General features: G+C 35.3%; 1 long non-coding RNA gene across 1 annotated transcript; it reads left to right on the top strand.

Annotated features, from left to right (window-relative positions):
• Nucleotides 1–6,023: 6,023 nt before the first annotated feature.
• On the top strand, nucleotides 6,024–14,780 carry LOC118496997. Its single transcript, XR_004899539.1, has 3 exons — nucleotides 6,024–6,108; nucleotides 14,102–14,113; nucleotides 14,768–14,780. It is a non-coding gene; the product is annotated as an uncharacterized LOC118496997 (long non-coding RNA).
• The last annotated feature ends 2,111 nt before the right edge of the window (nucleotides 14,781–16,891 follow it).

The following is a 16,891-nucleotide window of genomic DNA, read 5'->3' as shown; positions in this document are numbered from 1 at the left end:
GGGCAAAAGTAGATTTACAATTTTGAGTATACTAAACAGAGAGTTTATTCCTGTATTGTTATCTATTAATTATTGTACTATTTTCCCTATGAACCATTGTAAACATACTTTTGCCAAGGGCTATATATATTTTATTTATTTATTTTTGCCTCCCCATCTCCAGCTAGAAACAGAGGAGATATTCATCTCTTTTTTTTTTTTCACTGCTTGATACCTGGAACCTACCTGTAAAACTTACTGAAGAACAGTGCCTATCTTTTGGTAAGGGAACAGTAAATTTTCTTGACTGAATGAATACATTTGGACATAAATTAATGAACAAATCCCTAAGGTTTCTGAAGTGAGGCCTGATTAAACAAGGAAGGCAAATGGTTGGAATACGGCCTGAAGCAGGGTTCATAATTCTCTAACTAAATATGTAGGTTTTTGTTAATTTAAGCAGCTTTAATGGGAGAATTATGAACTATTTTAGGGACACACTTTTTCAAGAATCTTATATTTAGTATATTCCTCAGAGTTTTTAAATTGTATAAAATATTATCAACAATATCCGCATGTACATGAACACTTATTACTTATTTAAGGATTTACAGGAGTCCCTAAAGGTAGTGATAACAAGTGCCAATATCCTTCCTTTATGATGAACTTCATTTGTTTAAAGTTAGTTACATCACAATTTTGCTGTAAATATGAAACTCATCTCAGAGTTTTTCAGTAGGATCCTCCCTAGAAATTCATTACATTAATAGGATCCACAAACATTTATTTAGCTTCTAGTAATGCACACACTACAGACTCAATTATGGACCATCCATTATAATGAAGGGAATATTCAGTTTAGTTGATATAAAGCAAAGAAAATATTAAGTTTTGCCCTCCATTAATGCTAGTAATGGAAAAAGTGGGCTCTCAACACTTCCAGAGTGACTCGAGACCATCATACCTCCACTGTAGGCATAGGAATATTCAGCCAGAATGCTTTCCTTTCTGTCATTCAGAAAACAATTCCCATAATATATAATTATACTTATTGAAACAGGTAAGGGACATTAAGGTAATTAGGAGTCCTTCAACATAATTTGTACCACAGGCATTACTTATGAAGACAATTGGGTTTGGACATTTTCAGCTACGAAGAGTTTGTTTGGATCTTAATTTTCATGGTGAATAAAATGAACTTATTGCACTGCTGCATCCTCTCATATAAATTTGCTCAACCTCTTTTTTGTATTTGAAAATACTTAGAAATTAAAAATTAAGTTAAAATGACATCTTAAATGATATATTGAATATTTTATTGACTTACATGAACACAGAGTTAAATGTGATGCAGTTCATACATTTACTTTATTTTCATGGTACATGTTGGGGTAGACCCTTCTAGGTGCCTGCAAACAAGAATTCACTCAGCCTGTTTAGAACTGAAGTACACCATCAATTGCCATTTCTGCTTGTTCCACAGAATTGTCTATAGGTACCACTGTTTTACATGTATCTGGTACATATCTCACATAATTTTCAGTTTTCAGATACAACTAATATGCAGAGATATGATAGTAAACTTGCCAAGTGTTGAACCAGTTACACAGAACAGAGGCCTTTTTATTTCTAATTCTGTGTATTGCTCAGAACACAATAAAAAAACAAGGGGATAAGATAAAAAAATATCTGGGATCTTGTCCCAGATTTATTATAAAATAATGTGTGCCTTTGGGGAAATAATAGATACTTTGGACCCCTTTCCTTTTCTTTTCTTTATTTTGATGCAGTTGCACTAGATGACCCAAAATAAAGTCTGCTGTTTGAGTAATAGTTGAGATGTCACTGGTATTCTAAGGCAAATGAAAACAATGACACACGAAGCTCTGAAACATTTCTGTAATGATGATTTTACAGCTGCCTCCATGTTACAGATGATGACACAGCACAGCAGAAATAGGTGATTTCATCAGAAGCTCCAAAGTAGATGGAACTACAACACATCTCGTTTTCTTATGAAGTTCACCTAACCGAAACATAGGCTGCTAAATATTATCTTTGAAGCATATTATCAGTGTTTTAAAAGTAGTTATCTTATAAGATTTCTCAGTAATAGCAGGAGGTTTTGAAATTCTTAAAAGATCCTTTAATCTTTGAGATTTAGAGCTCTGTTTTCATGTCAAAGAAATTGCATTAGTGCCAGATAATTATCTGAACTTCTGGTTGCTTCTCTAAACTAAAACTCTGAACCTCTCAAGAGTTTCTACTTGCTATCTGGAATTTATGACAAGTAAGCCATTTTCTAGAGAGTATAGTTAAGCCTTTATTTTCTCATAAAAGAAAGCAACTCAGTTTTGTGGGATTTTTGAGCTCCGGGTAAAATATAATGGTTATGAGACAAATTTCCTCCAAATAAATTTTTTCAGGTTTTTAATACCAAATAATAATTTACCTACTTTATATGTATTTATTGTACATGATAGGTATATTCTTTTTGGGAAATACAAAGCTATTTGAGGCATAGGTTGTTCATTTTTGTTTGTTTGTTTGTTTGTTTGTTTTCTAACAAAGACTGTGACCTGAACAAGAATTACATTTTATTAATATTTAGAACCAGCATCTAAAACATTGTCTAGGATATAGTAAATAAATATGAAATAAATGAATAAACACATTCTTAGATAAGGCCCAGGACATGAACAAATAGAAAAATATGATTTCTATTCACCAAGTGGCAACTGACATATAATTGATGCAGACAAGTGCTACATCAATTTAAAGAAGGCCTAGAAGTTCTTATAAGATTTCCAGGGCTTCTGGCAAGATGGAGGCATACGTGGATGCACCATATCTCCACGCACAACCAAGATTAGAACAACAACAATTTAGAGGCAGAATAACACCCAGAACTGATAGAGAATTATCTGAATGGAGTAGACCGTTCGTCCAGACCGGTAGGAGGGGCCGAGAGGAGCAGCTGGGTGTGGGTCACGGCGTGTGGAGAACGGGGAGAACTGAGTGCATGAGGCAACCAGGACGGAGTGCGTAAGGCACCTGGGGCACACAAGATTGCAGTGGGTGGACCCTGAGTATGCGAGAGGCAGCTGGCGGACCCAGTGAGGTGGCAATTGTGGACCAGGGCAGAGCGCGCAACCCAGGATCCCAGAGAAGGGACCGAGATCCCAGGAGAACGGAGCTACCACCATTGTTCCCTCCCACCCCCAACCCCGCCCCCACATACAACGTCACAATCTAGCGACAGGGGTGCCCAGCCCTGGTGACTACCTAAGGCTCCGTCTCTCACTGTAACAGGAACGACCAGACCAGGAAAAAAAAAAGAGAGAGATAGAGAGAGAGAGAGAGAGAGACATGTCTCAAACAGAAGAACAGATCAATGCCCCAGGACTCATCCTTTTGAGTGACTAAAAGATAGCCAATCTATCAGATGCACAGTTCAAAACACTGGTGATCAGGAAGCTCACAGAACTGATTGATTTTGGGTGTAAATTAGATGAAAAAATGCAGGTAACCATAAAAGAGATGAAGGAAGATGCACAGAGAACCAATAGTGATGGGAAGGAAACTGGGACTCAAAACAATAGAGTGGACCAGAAGGAAGAAAAAAACAACCGCACAGGAAAGAATGGAGAAATAAGAATTCAAAAAACGAGAAGCTTAGGAACCTCCAGGACATCTTTAAACATTCCAACATCCGAATTATAGGGGTACCAGAAGGGGAAGAGGAAAAGCAACAGATTGAAAACCTATTTGAACAAATAATAAAGGAGAACTTTCCCATTCTGGCAAAGGAAATGGACTTCCAGGAAATCCAGGAAGCCGAGAGAGCCCCAAAGAAGTTGGACCCAAGAAGACACACACCAAGGCACATCATAATTACATTAGCCAAGGTAAAAATGAAGGAGAGAATCCTAGAAGCAGCAAGAGATAAGGGGACAGTTACCTACAAAGGAGTTTCCATCAGACTGTCAGCTGATTTCTCAAAAGAGACCTTACAGGCAAGAAGGGGCTGGAAAGAAGTATTCCAAGTCATGAACTACAAGGACCTATATCCCAGATTACTCTATCCAGCAAAGCTTTCATTTAGAATGGAAGGCAGATAAAGTGCTTCTCAGATAAGGTCAAGTTAAAGGAGTTCATCATCACCAAGCCCTTATTTTATGAAATGTTAAAGGGACTTATCTAAGAAAAGAAGATAAAGAAAAAACATGTATAGTAAAAAGACAGCAAACTCACAATTATTAACAATCACACCTAAAGCAAAACCAAAAGAAACTAATCAAACAACCAGAACAGGAACAGAACCACAGAAATGGAGATCACATGGAGGGTTAGCAACAGGGGAGTGGGAGGAGGAGAGAGGGGGAAAAGGTACAGAGAATAAGTAGCATAGATTTTAGGTTGAAAATAGATAGGGGGAGGGTAAGAATAGTATGGGAAATGTAGAAGCTAAAGAACTTATAAGTATGACACATAGACATGACTAAAAGGGGGGATATGGATGGGAGAGGGTGTACAGGGTGGAGGAGAGTGAAGGGGGGGAAATGGGACAACTGTAGTAGCATAGTCAATAAAACATATTAAAAAAAGATTTCCATAAGATAATCCATTTGAATGAATGAGAAATAGATGGCTTGTGAATTATTCAGAAGAGGAGTCACAGAGAAACTACTCTTTGGTCTAACCTTGAATTTAAATCACCATTGCAATGCAGTGGCATTACAGATGAAGGTGATGAAATCAATTCACTAAATTGAGACTTGCAGAGGTGATAAGTGTGGTTTTATTTTTTTTTTTTCAGTATCCAAAAGCAAGTACAAGAGAAGGAATGTAACAATGACAAAGACAAAGATGATAAACAGTTCCTTAATGACTGAATGACTTTGTTAAGACTAAGATATAAAAATTGTTAGATTGTGAATAATAGGTGATATCCAGGTCCCTGAATCATTTAACCCTTGAGATAAGAGAACTCAGAGCCATCTTCAAATAAACTCCAATGGACCTGTGCAATGGAAGAGCATTTCTGGGTTTGTAACTTTTAACGATACCTTGTATTTTGTTACATGGACAAGAACATTTTAAGGTACTTCATCATTTTATCCTTAAAACAAGCAAAAAACTTGAGATTACCAGTTTATTTTTTTCCTATTTAATTCTTACCACCAAAGTTGAATTTATTATCATCAAGGGTATTGAGTTTTGCTTCATGAATATATTTTCTAAAATAATTTTTATTTTTAAGCGCAGTTGACAAACTATTACATTAGTTCAAGTATAAAAATAATGATTAAACATTTATATAATTTATGAAGTGATCACCCCAAAATCTATTATCACCTAACACCATACACAGTTATTACAATATCATTGACTGTATTCTATATGCTATGCTTTACATCCCCATGACTATTCTGTAACTACCAATTTGTACTTAATAACTTCACCATTTTCACCCATCTTTCCAACCCCCTCCCAATCTGGCAACCATCAAAATGTTCTCCATATCTGTGAGCTTGTTTATGTTTTATTTGTTCATTTATTTTGTTTTTTAACTTCCACATATAAATAAAATCATACCACACTTGCCTTTTTCTATCTGCTTTGTTTCACTCAGCACAATACTGTCTAGGTCCATCCATGTTGTTGGAGATGATAAGATTTCATTCTTTATTATGGCTAGGTAATATTTCATTCCATATATGTATTATTTTTATCTATTTTGTCAATGGACATTTATATTGTTTCCACATCTTGGCTATTATAAATAATGATACAATGTCATTTAGAATCAATGTTTTGGATATCTTCTGATAAATACCCAGAAGTGGAATTGCTGGGTCCTTTTTCTTTTTTTTTTTGGTCTATTGTTGTAGCCTTTGTTGTGAAGTCTATTTTGTCTGGTTAAGTATTGCTTCCTTAGCTTTTTGTTTGTTTTGTATCCTTTTCCATGAAATGTTTTTCTATCCTTTTACTTTCAGTCTGTGTGCCTTTCTATCTGAAGTCAGTCTCTTGTCCACAGGGTCCTGTTTTGTTGTTCATTCAGCCACCCTATCACTTTTGATTGAAATAGTTAATCAATTTACATTTAAAGTAATTGTTAATAGATATGTAGTTATTTATATTTTATTTTATTTTTTATTTTTGAAAATGTTTTATTGATTATGCTATTACAGTTACCCCATTTTCCTTCCTTTATTCCTCTCTCCCCTGTACCACCCCTCCCACATGCATTCTCCCCCCTTAGTTCATGTTCATGGGTCATACATATAAGTTCTTTGGCTTTTATTATTCTTAAATATATATCTCTAGCATGTCATGTAATACTAGTTTGGTAGGGATGAACTTCTTTAGCTTCTTCTTGTCTGTGAAAGTCATTATTTATCCTTTGATTCTAAATCATAACTTTGCTGGGTAGAGTAATCTTATTTTGTAGGCCCATACTTTTCAACTCTTTGAATATGTTTATGCCATTTCCTTCTGGCCTGCTAAGTTTCTGCTGAGAAATCAGTTTGTGGGGTAGCTTTGTCTCGCAGAGCTATCCTGGCTGCTGCAGATGAGAATAAATCTACCAAGACATAAGCTGCTTAGGGAGGAAAGGCTGCCTAGTCTCTCAGAGGAAAAAGGTCTTGAGCCTCTCTCTCGATGGATTTTTATTGACTTTAGCTTGCATAGGGATGCATATCAAAGAAAGGAGGTATGGTTTACAGATAACATTTCTGGGATCATGGGGGTCCTTTTGAGTCAGGGTCTGGTAGACAGGATGATGCCAATTGGCTGTAAAACCTTGGGAAACAAACTTATATTGTGTTTGGACCCTTAATATTTAAGTAGAAGACATTCTTAGCAAAGCAAGTTTCACAGGAATCACCAGTTCTAGCACAGAGCTTCACACCCCCACACACCACCCTTCAGCATTGCTTCAGGCCTGAAACAGGCAAGGGAAGTAAGGCAGTCAAAAGATTAGGATACTTTTTACAGATAGAATTAGGACTCAGGCTATGATAAAGCCAAGGGGTGAGGGTCTTTTGTCCCTCCTCCACAACCCCCTAAGTCCTTCCCTGATGGTCCCTTTGCTACTGTGCCTGTCTGAAGTTGTTTCTTCCTTGAGGAATCGTACTCATCACTGACACTCTAGCCATTCTCCAGGGTCCAAGCAAGGTGAAGTAAAGAGGGCAGAGGCTGCACCCCTGATGGGAGAATAAATTCTGTCTCCTTAGGGGCTTATGGTCCCAAAGTCCCCTAGCCATGGGGTCTTTTTGCCTGTCAGTGAGTACAGCTCCTGAAACCAGGCAAGGCAATTCCCAGCATCATTTGACAGTTATGGGAGTCCTCTTGTTGGTGACTAACTGTTCTCCTCTTGCATCTTTTAAGATTCTGTCTTTTTCCTTAACAGTCGGGCTGAGTTGGTTGAGCCTCACCCTGAAAAGTAAAAGTTTGCCAGTTCAATTCCTGGTCAGGGCAATGTCTAGGTTGTGGGTTTGGTCCCAGGCTTGGTACATATGAGAGGCAACCAATCAACATTTCTCTCCCCCTCAATAAAAGATTTTCTTTTTGTCTTTAATCTTTGGCATTTTAATTATGATGTGTCTTGGTTATGGTCTCTTTGAGTTTATCTTGTCTAGGACTCTCTGAGCTTCCTGGACTTATATGTTTATTTTCTTTACCAGGTTAGGGAAGTTTTCCATTATTGGTTTTTATTTTCAAATAAATTTTCAATTTATGGATCTCTCTCTTTTCCTTTTATTATGCATAAGTTATTAATCTTTTATTGTTTTGATTGGTTGTTTTCTAATATTATACTATCCAAATCATTGATGTTACTCTCTGGCTCATCTAATCTACTGTTGATTTCCTTCAATGCATTCTTTATTTCATTTATTGAACTTATCATTCCTGACTGGGTCTTTTTAAAAATATTTTGTCTCTATTTTTATATTTCTTATCTCTTAGTTGATGTTCTCACTGAGATAATAGAAAATTCCTATAACCAACATTTTGAACTCTGCATATGGTTGATTGCTTGTCTCTAATTTGTTTAGTTCTTTTTCTGGAGTGTTTTTGTGTTCTTTTATTTGGAACATGTTTCTTTGTCTCCTCATTTTGGCTGCTCTCCTGTGTTTATTTCTATGTAGTAGGTATAGCTGCTATATCTTTTGGTCTTGGTAGAGTGGCCTTAAATTGTAGGTGTCCTCTGAAGCCCAGTGACACAGTCTCCCTGATGATCTGAGCTTGTTGCCCCACATGTGTTTTTCTCTTGTGTGTGCCCTCCTGTTTCAGTTTATCTCTTATTGCTGTTGAAATATAAATGAAGGTGATTGACCCTCAGGTTGATTGGTTGTGAGGACTGGCCATGACTACAGGGAAGTAGCTGTTGTGAGAGGCTTACTGTATGAGGCAGAATCCTTTTTAGTGGGGCTCTGGTCCCTGTAGTGTCTGCCTTTTGTGTGTTGTCAGTGGAGGTTGTTGGTTGGTTCTTTGGTGTGGTACAATACTGCCCACTGGGCATATTAGTTCTGGGGCCTCTTAGGAGGTACAAGCCAAGGTCAGCTGCTGCTTGTGCCTGGTCCAGGGCCACTTGATATGAGTCACAAATTGATTAGTAGATTGTTGGCACTTTGGAGAGGATTAGAGGTCCCTGGGACATGCTAATCTGTGAACTAAGGCAGGCTGCTCCTAGTGCCAGACTTATGCCTGCTTAACAAGAGTTATAGGGCACACTGGGTCCAGATGCTGCTTGTTTGGGGTTTGTGAACCTTTGAAAGATTTTTGGAGAGCTTATATCATGATCCAAGTCAGGTTGTTCGTATGGAAAAGTTACTGAAATTCACATGGGTGACCCACAAGTTGGGCGAGGTGTGGTATAGGGTAATCACCAAGGTTGGGCAAACAGTGTCAGGTTAATGGAGGCTCAGATATGGCATCTGTTTGTGCTTTCAGAGTGAAGGCTCAGAAAGGAAACATGGCCTCTTCTAGCACTTTGTAACCTCTGCCAGAAAGCTGGCCTCTGCCAGAAAGCTGGTCCTTCAGCCCTCTCCCTTAAGCCAGCCAATTTAATTCCTCTTCTCTATGTTTTTGGTGTCTTTGGGACTGACATACCACTCGTGCAGTTCAGAGGTAATCAGTAATTAAGTCCATGCACCAGCCCTTAAGGAAGAATGCCTGGGATTCCAGAGGCCCTCCATCCCATTCAACCACAATCTCCACTGGTTTTCACAGTAAGAAGTTATAGAGACTTCTCTTCTTGGCACTAGAACCCTGTGCTGGGACCCCTCACTCCCCGTGGATACCCTTCCTGATTTTTAACCACCCCATGTGGGTAAGAGAACAGCTCTTTTGTAGCCTCTACAATCATACCATTATCCACTTACCTTCTTCTGCATATTCTTAGTAATAGGACTTATGTTCAGCTAGACTTAAGGCGGTTTTCAATCATGATTGCCTTGTAGTTTAGTTGTAATTTTCAAGTGATTATGGGAAGAGGCAAGTATAGTGTTAACCTACTGTTCCATTTTGACTGTAAATTCTACAAACTGATTTGTAAAGCAACACTAATAAAGAAAATTAATAAAGTTAATAATGCCAAAGTAGGACAATTAACTAGTGGTTGGTGATTTTTATGATAAATGTTTGCTGCTGCATTTATTAGTTTAATGAAATTCTCCAACCAGAAATATGATTGACATATTTAACATTAGTTTAAATAATGTAAAATATGGTGACTGAATTTACTTCACAAAAGAAAAGATGGCTACTTTGACTTTCATTTTAAAATATCGCATGTTTGATTCCATTCAACATTCCCTTATCTGTATTGCTGATCTCATTTTTGTTGAAATATCAACTTGTTCAATATCAACTTTTTGATATTTTCCTGATTTCTAGATTTTATTAAAAATTTAAAGTTTTAAAAAATTTCTATATTATGGAAGGATATAAAGATTTATAAACATAATGGATGTGAATAAAATAAGCATTAAAAATTCATTTTGATTATTACAAGTCTCACCATAGGAGTTAATTCATTTAAAATATTTCATATGTACTTATACACACACACGTATATCCATCCATATGACTATTCTTTATATAAATTTAATAATAATAGGTATGCAGTGAAATCTTAGTTATGTTAGTTACAGGTGTACATTGCAGTGAATTGACATTTTTATACCTTACAATTTGATCACCCACCTAATTTTAGTAACCATTTGTCACCATGCAAATGTATCACAGTATTATTGACTATATTCTCTTTTACCCTTTTCACCCATTTCCTCTGCCTTGACTCTTCTGACAAACATCACTTTGGACTCTGTTTCTGTGAGTCTGTTTTTGTGAGGAGGGGGGTTGTTTGTTAAATTGTTTTGTATTTTTATGTTCCACACATAAGTGAAATCATCTGGTATTTGTCTCTCTAAATTATTTTACTCAGCATAATAGGTTCTATTAATCCATGTTTTCTAAAATGACAATATTTCATTCTTGTTTATTGCTGCATGAAATTTGTATCTTTTTCCACATCTTTTTCCATTTATATATCAGTGGTCATCAAGGTTGCTTCCATATTTTGGCTATTTTAATTGATGTTGCTTGACCATAGGTGTCCATACATCTTTTCAAATTAGTGTTTTTATTTTCTTTAGATAAACACTCAGAAGTAGAATTTTTGGGTTGAATGGTAGATATACTTTAATTTTTTGAGGAATCTCCATACTATTTTCCATAGTGGCTGCACCAATTTTCAGTTCCACCAACAGTGCACAATTGTTCCTATTTTACCACATTCTTACCAATATGTTATTTGTTAACATTTTGATAATAGTCATTTTGCCTGAAACAAAACAAAAAGACAACCTACTGAATGTGAGAATATATGCACAAATGATATGTCTGGTAGGAGGCTGATATCCAAATTATATAAGGAATTCACACAACACAATAACAAAACATAAACAATATAACAGAAAAAATATTCTCTAAATGAAATTATTCATAACAAGAAAAACAGAGTACCTAGAATAAAACTAACCAATGAGGTAAAAGATCTGTACTCAGAAAACTACACAACATTGTAAAAAGAAATTTAAAAAGGAACAAACAAATGGAGGCATATTCCATGTCTGTGGACTGGAAGAATTAACATCTTAACATCTTCAAAATGTCCATACTACCCAATGTAATCTACAGATACAATGCAATCTCTATTAAAATACCAATGACACATTTCATAGATATAGAACAAACATTTCAAAAATTTATATGGAACCATAAATGACCCCAAACAGCAAGAACAATTTTGAGAAAGAATAAAAAAATAGGAGGGATCACAACACTTGATATAAAACTATATTACAAAGCCATGGTAATCAAAACAGACTGGTACTGACATAAGAAGACACATAAATCAATGGAACAGAATAGAGAGCCCAGATATTAACCCAAGTCTCTATGGTTCATTAATATTGGACAAATGGGGCAGAAGCATAAAATGAAAATAGCCTTTTCAACAAATCATGTTTGGAGATCTAGATAGCTACATACAAAAAATAAAAAATTAATCTCAACCACCAACTTACACCATACACAAAAATAAACTCAAGATGGATGAAAGACTTAAATATAAATTGCAATACCATAAAAGTCCTAGAGGAGAAAGAGGCAGAAAAATCTCAGATACTCCATGTAGCAATATTTTCACCAATATGTCCCCTAGGGCAAGGGACATAAAGGAAAGAATAAATTATGACTTCGTCAAATTAAAAAGGTTCTGCAAAGCTAAAGAAAACATCAGCAAAATAAAGAGGGAAAACACCATATGGGAAAATATATCTGTAAATGATACCTTGGACAAGGGTTTGATGTCCCAAACATGTAAAGAACTCACACAACTCCACTCCTGGAAGACAAATAATCCAAATAAAAAATAGGCGAAGGACCTGAACAGACACGTTTCCAATGAGGACATCCAGAGGGCCCAGAGACATATGAAAGGGTGCTCAGCATCACTAACCATCAGAGAGATGCAAATTAAAACCACAATTAGATACCACTTCACACAAGTCAGAATGGCCATCACAAGCAAATCAACAAACAAGTGCTGGTAAAGTTGTGGAGAAAAGGGAACCCTAGTACACTGTTGATAGGAATGCAGAGTGGTGCAGCCACTGTGTAAAACAGTATAGAACTTCATCAGAAAAGCAAAAATGGAACTGCTTTTAACCCTGCAATTCCACTGCTGGGATTATATCCTAAGAATCCTGAAACACCAATTTAAAAGAACCTATGTACCCCCATATTCATAGAAGCACAATTTAAAACAGCCAGGTGTTGGAAGAAACCTAAGTGTCTATCAGTAAAGAGTGGATCAAAAATCTATGGTACATTTACACAGTGGAATACTGCACAGCAGAAAGAAAGAAGGAGCTCCTACCCTTCATGACAGCATGGGTGGAACTGGAGAGCATTATACTATGTGAAATAAGGCAAGCAGTGAAAGACAAATACCATATTATCTCACCTCTAAGTGGAACCTAATCAACAAAACAAACAAGCAAGCAAAATATAATCAGAGACATTGAAATAAAGAGCAAACTGTCAGTAACCAGAGGGAAAAGGGGAGAGGGATAATAGGGGAAAATAGTGGAAAGGCCATCAAAAGACATGTACAAAGGACACATGACAAAGCCAAAGGAGGGTAGTAGGATCAAGGGCTGGAGGTGGGGATGGGTGGGACAGGGGGAGTGGTGGGAGGAAAATGGAGAAGCTGTACTTGAATAACAATAATAAATGCCATTAAAAATAAAGTTAAAAAATAAATACAATTTAAGAGAAAAAAATTAACTTATTCATAAATAACAAATGTGAATGATCATACTCTTAACACTAATCTATTTTTGAAATAACAGTTTTATTTATATATAATATATAACCTATAAAATTTTTCCTGTTCAAATTTGTATAATTAAGTAGTTATTAGTATATTTACATAGTTGTGCCATCATCACCCCTATTTGGAGCACTTTATCACCCCCCAAAAAAACCCATCCACAGCTACTCTCCACTCTACCTCCCCAGTTCCTGGAAAATACAAATAAATCTTCTGTCTCTATGTATTTGCCTCTTCAGGTGATTTAATATAAATGGAATTATTCAGTATGTGGCATTTTAAACATGTCTGACTTCTTTCATTTAGCATAGGTTTTCAGTGTTCATCTACACTGTAGCATATATGTCCCCATCTGTATTGCTAAATTATATTCCATTGTATGACTATTCCACATTTGTTTATTCATAGTCATTTATTGGCATTTGGGTTGTTTCCAATTTTTTATTAATATGGATAATGATGCTAGGATACTATCTGTACAAGTTTTATTGTGGAGAGTTTTTTTTTTTTTAATTCTCATCTGCAGACATGATTGTTGATTTTAGAGAAAGGAGAAGGAAGAGAGAGAGAAAGAGGGAGAGAGAGATCAGTTGCCTCACATGTGCTCTGGTGCCTGAATGGGCACCAAACTCACAACCTAGGCATGTGCCCTGACCAGGAATTGAACACATGACCTTTCGGTTTATGGGATGATACTTCAACCGAATGAACCACACCAGTCAGAACTAATGTGGACATATGTTTTCAATTGACTATATGTCTATAGATAACATTTCTGATACTATCGAGCTATTTTCCCACCTGTCCCTATCATTTCACAATCCCATCGACAAATAGGAAAGTTCTTATATAGGAAACTTTTTGTCAATACTTTGTTGTCTTTTTAAATTTAATTTTAGCTATTCTAGTGAATATGATGTGGTATCTCACTGTGGCTTTGATTTGAATTTCCCTTATAACTAGTAGTATTGAACATCTTTTCATGTGCTTATTAAACATTGTATATTTTCTTTACAAAAATGTCTACTAAAATCATTTGTGAATTTTTAATTGGGTCATTTGTTTTCTTATTGTTATACATCCTTTATATGTTCTCGATACAAGTTCATTATTAGATATACGAGTTTAAAATTTTACTCTAATGCAATGTGTTGTTTCTCTTTTAGACATATCCTTGGAGGTACAAAAGTTTTAAATCTTATGAAGTCAAATCAGTGTCATTTTTCTGTTTTTGTTTGTGATTTTGATATCATACCTAAGAAATCATTACATATAGGAGATACTTCTGTATTTTCTTATAAGCATTTTATAATTGTAGCTCTTTGCATAATGTAACATAGGGGTCAACTATCATTCTTTTGCATGTGGAGATCCAGTTGTCACAGCATGATTTGTTATAAATATCATCCTTTTCCTATTAAAGTATCTTGGCAAGCTTGTCTAAAATAAACTGATAATAATTATGCATTTATTCTGAATCTCTCAGTTACATCTTTTTTATCTACATGAAGCTTATGCAATTCCACCATATGTGGACTGCTGTAGCTTAGCGTAAATGTGGAAACCTGGAAGCATGAGCCCTCCAACTTTGTTGTTTTTCAGATTCTGTTGACTAATCTGGGACCTTTTCATTTCTATGTGGTTTAAGGATCAGCTTGTCAATTTACATAGACACAAAAGTAACAGCTGGAATTGTATAGGGATTGCATGGAATCAACAGAATAATTTAAGGATTATTTTTTCCTTTTAAAAGGAATTTTGACATTCCATAAGCACTAAGTATCTGTGCATTTATTTAGGACTTTTTTAATGTCTTTCAAAAATGTTCTGTAATTGTCAGTGTACAAGTGTTGAGCTTATTTAGTTAACTTTATCCCTAAGTATTCATTTTTTTCATGCTATTGTAAATGAAGTCGTTTCCTAAGTTTTCAAGTTGTTCATGCTGTTATGTAGAAAGGCAATACATTTTATATTGACCTTGTAGTCTGAAAAGCATATAAGCATGTTTATTAATTCAAATTTGTATTTTTTTGGTAAATTCCATGTATGGTTAATTTATCTGTAAATAAACTCAGCATTTCTTCTTCTCTTCCAATCTGGATGGGTTTATTTCCTTTCCTTTCATATTTTTTCTGGCTAGTAAAATATAATATTGATTAGAGGTAGTGAGAACAGATATTTTTGTGTTGTTCCTTTTGTTAAGAAAAAAACATTTAACATTAAATATGATAAAAAATCATACAATGCTTTATCAGGTTGTGACTGTCCCTTTGTAATCCTAGTTTGTTGTATAATGTGTGTGTGTATGAGTTGATTTTATCATGAATGTGTGTTGTATTTTATCTACTGCTTTCTCTGCATCTATTGAAGTGATTATATTGACATTGTCATTTATTTTTTTACATAATATTACATTCACCCCATTAATACTTACTGATTCAGTTCTATTTTAGTTTGTTTAGGATTACTGTGACAATATTTACAAGCGATATGGTCCATGATTCTCTTTCTATGTGATGTCTTTGTCTGATTGTGGTTTCAGGATATGTTTGACCTGACATAATGAGTTGAGAAATGCAGTTCTAATTATTTATAAAGTTTTAAAGGATTGGTATTAATTCTGTTTTAACCTGATTTCATAGAATTCATCAGTTTCACTGGTGCCTAGGCTTTGATTCTGAAGAAGATTTTCCACTATTAATGTAGTATGTTGTATAGGAATGCTTTATGATGTAGAATCCTGAGTCATCCATATTAACAGTCTGTGTTAGGCAGAATATGCCCTATACTGATGCCAGGTCCCATCAGTAAAACCTGTGACCATTACCTCATATGACAATGTCTCTGCAGATGTGATTAAATTAATAATCTTGCAATGAGGTTTTATTTTGAATTATCTAGGTGGGTCCAAAATGCACTAACTCACAAGAATCCTTGTAAGAGAGAGAAACAAAGGGATGTTTGACACAGATGAACCAAAATAAGACATACACACTAATGAGAAAGTGTTTTGAATATAGAACAGGGAGATAGTCTGATCATGTTGGCCTTGGAAATCAGCATAGTGCAGTCACAAGCCAAGGAAAACTTGCATTCACCAGAACTTGAAGATGTAAAGAACAAATTCTCCTCCAGAGCCTGTGGAGGAAATGCAGTCTTGCTGACTTTTTATTTTGGCCCAGTGATATAAATTTTGCACTTCTGGCCTTCATAACTGTGATGGAATAAAGTTTTGGTATTTTAATGTGAAATGTATAGACTTATGTTGTAGTATTTACAGGAAACATGTTAAATATCTATTAAGATATTTTACTTGAGTCAATTTCTATAGTTTGTAACTTTCTAGAGACCTATCTGTTTTATCCAGTTTAAATGATTAGTTGGAATACATGTTTGTGGTACTGTCTTATAATTTTATTTCTGTATGATTGCTATTAAATTTACCTATTTCATAAACATGTGTTTCAAAGGACATGAACAGAATGCTCAAAGATCACTAGTTGTGATGGCCATGTAATTGTTAATTTATGTGTGAACTCTACTAAACTATATTGCTAAGTTATTTAATTAAACATGAATCTAGCTTTGTTGTGAAGGTATTTTGCAGATGCATTTAACATCTACAATCAGTTCATTTTAAATAAAAGAGATTATTCAATAACTAGGATGCATTTGACATGTTTAAGACCTAACAGTAAATAAAAACTGAGGTTCCCAGGAAAGAAGAATGAGGCCTTAATATTGCAGTATCAAATCTTGCCTGAGGTTGTAGCATATCACTTGCCTTACACAGTTAGGACTTACCATTTCCCCAAATTGTGTGAGCCAATTCCTTAAAATATGGACAAGGAATAGTTTAAGAAACCAGAGAAGTGGCTATCTGTGAAAAGAAGCACAATGAAAGAACCTTCTAAGAATGTCATACTCCATTACTTGATCTGGATGGTTGTTAACATTGGTAAATCCACATTCATTTTGTGAATATTCATTAAGTTGAGATTTTAT

Source organism: Phyllostomus discolor, chromosome 10 (genome assembly GCF_004126475.2).
Source record: "Phyllostomus discolor isolate MPI-MPIP mPhyDis1 chromosome 10, mPhyDis1.pri.v3, whole genome shotgun sequence".
In the NCBI taxonomy this organism is placed as follows: Eukaryota; Metazoa; Chordata; class Mammalia; order Chiroptera; family Phyllostomidae; genus Phyllostomus; species Phyllostomus discolor.
This window is presented reverse-complemented; position numbering and strand designations above follow the sequence as displayed.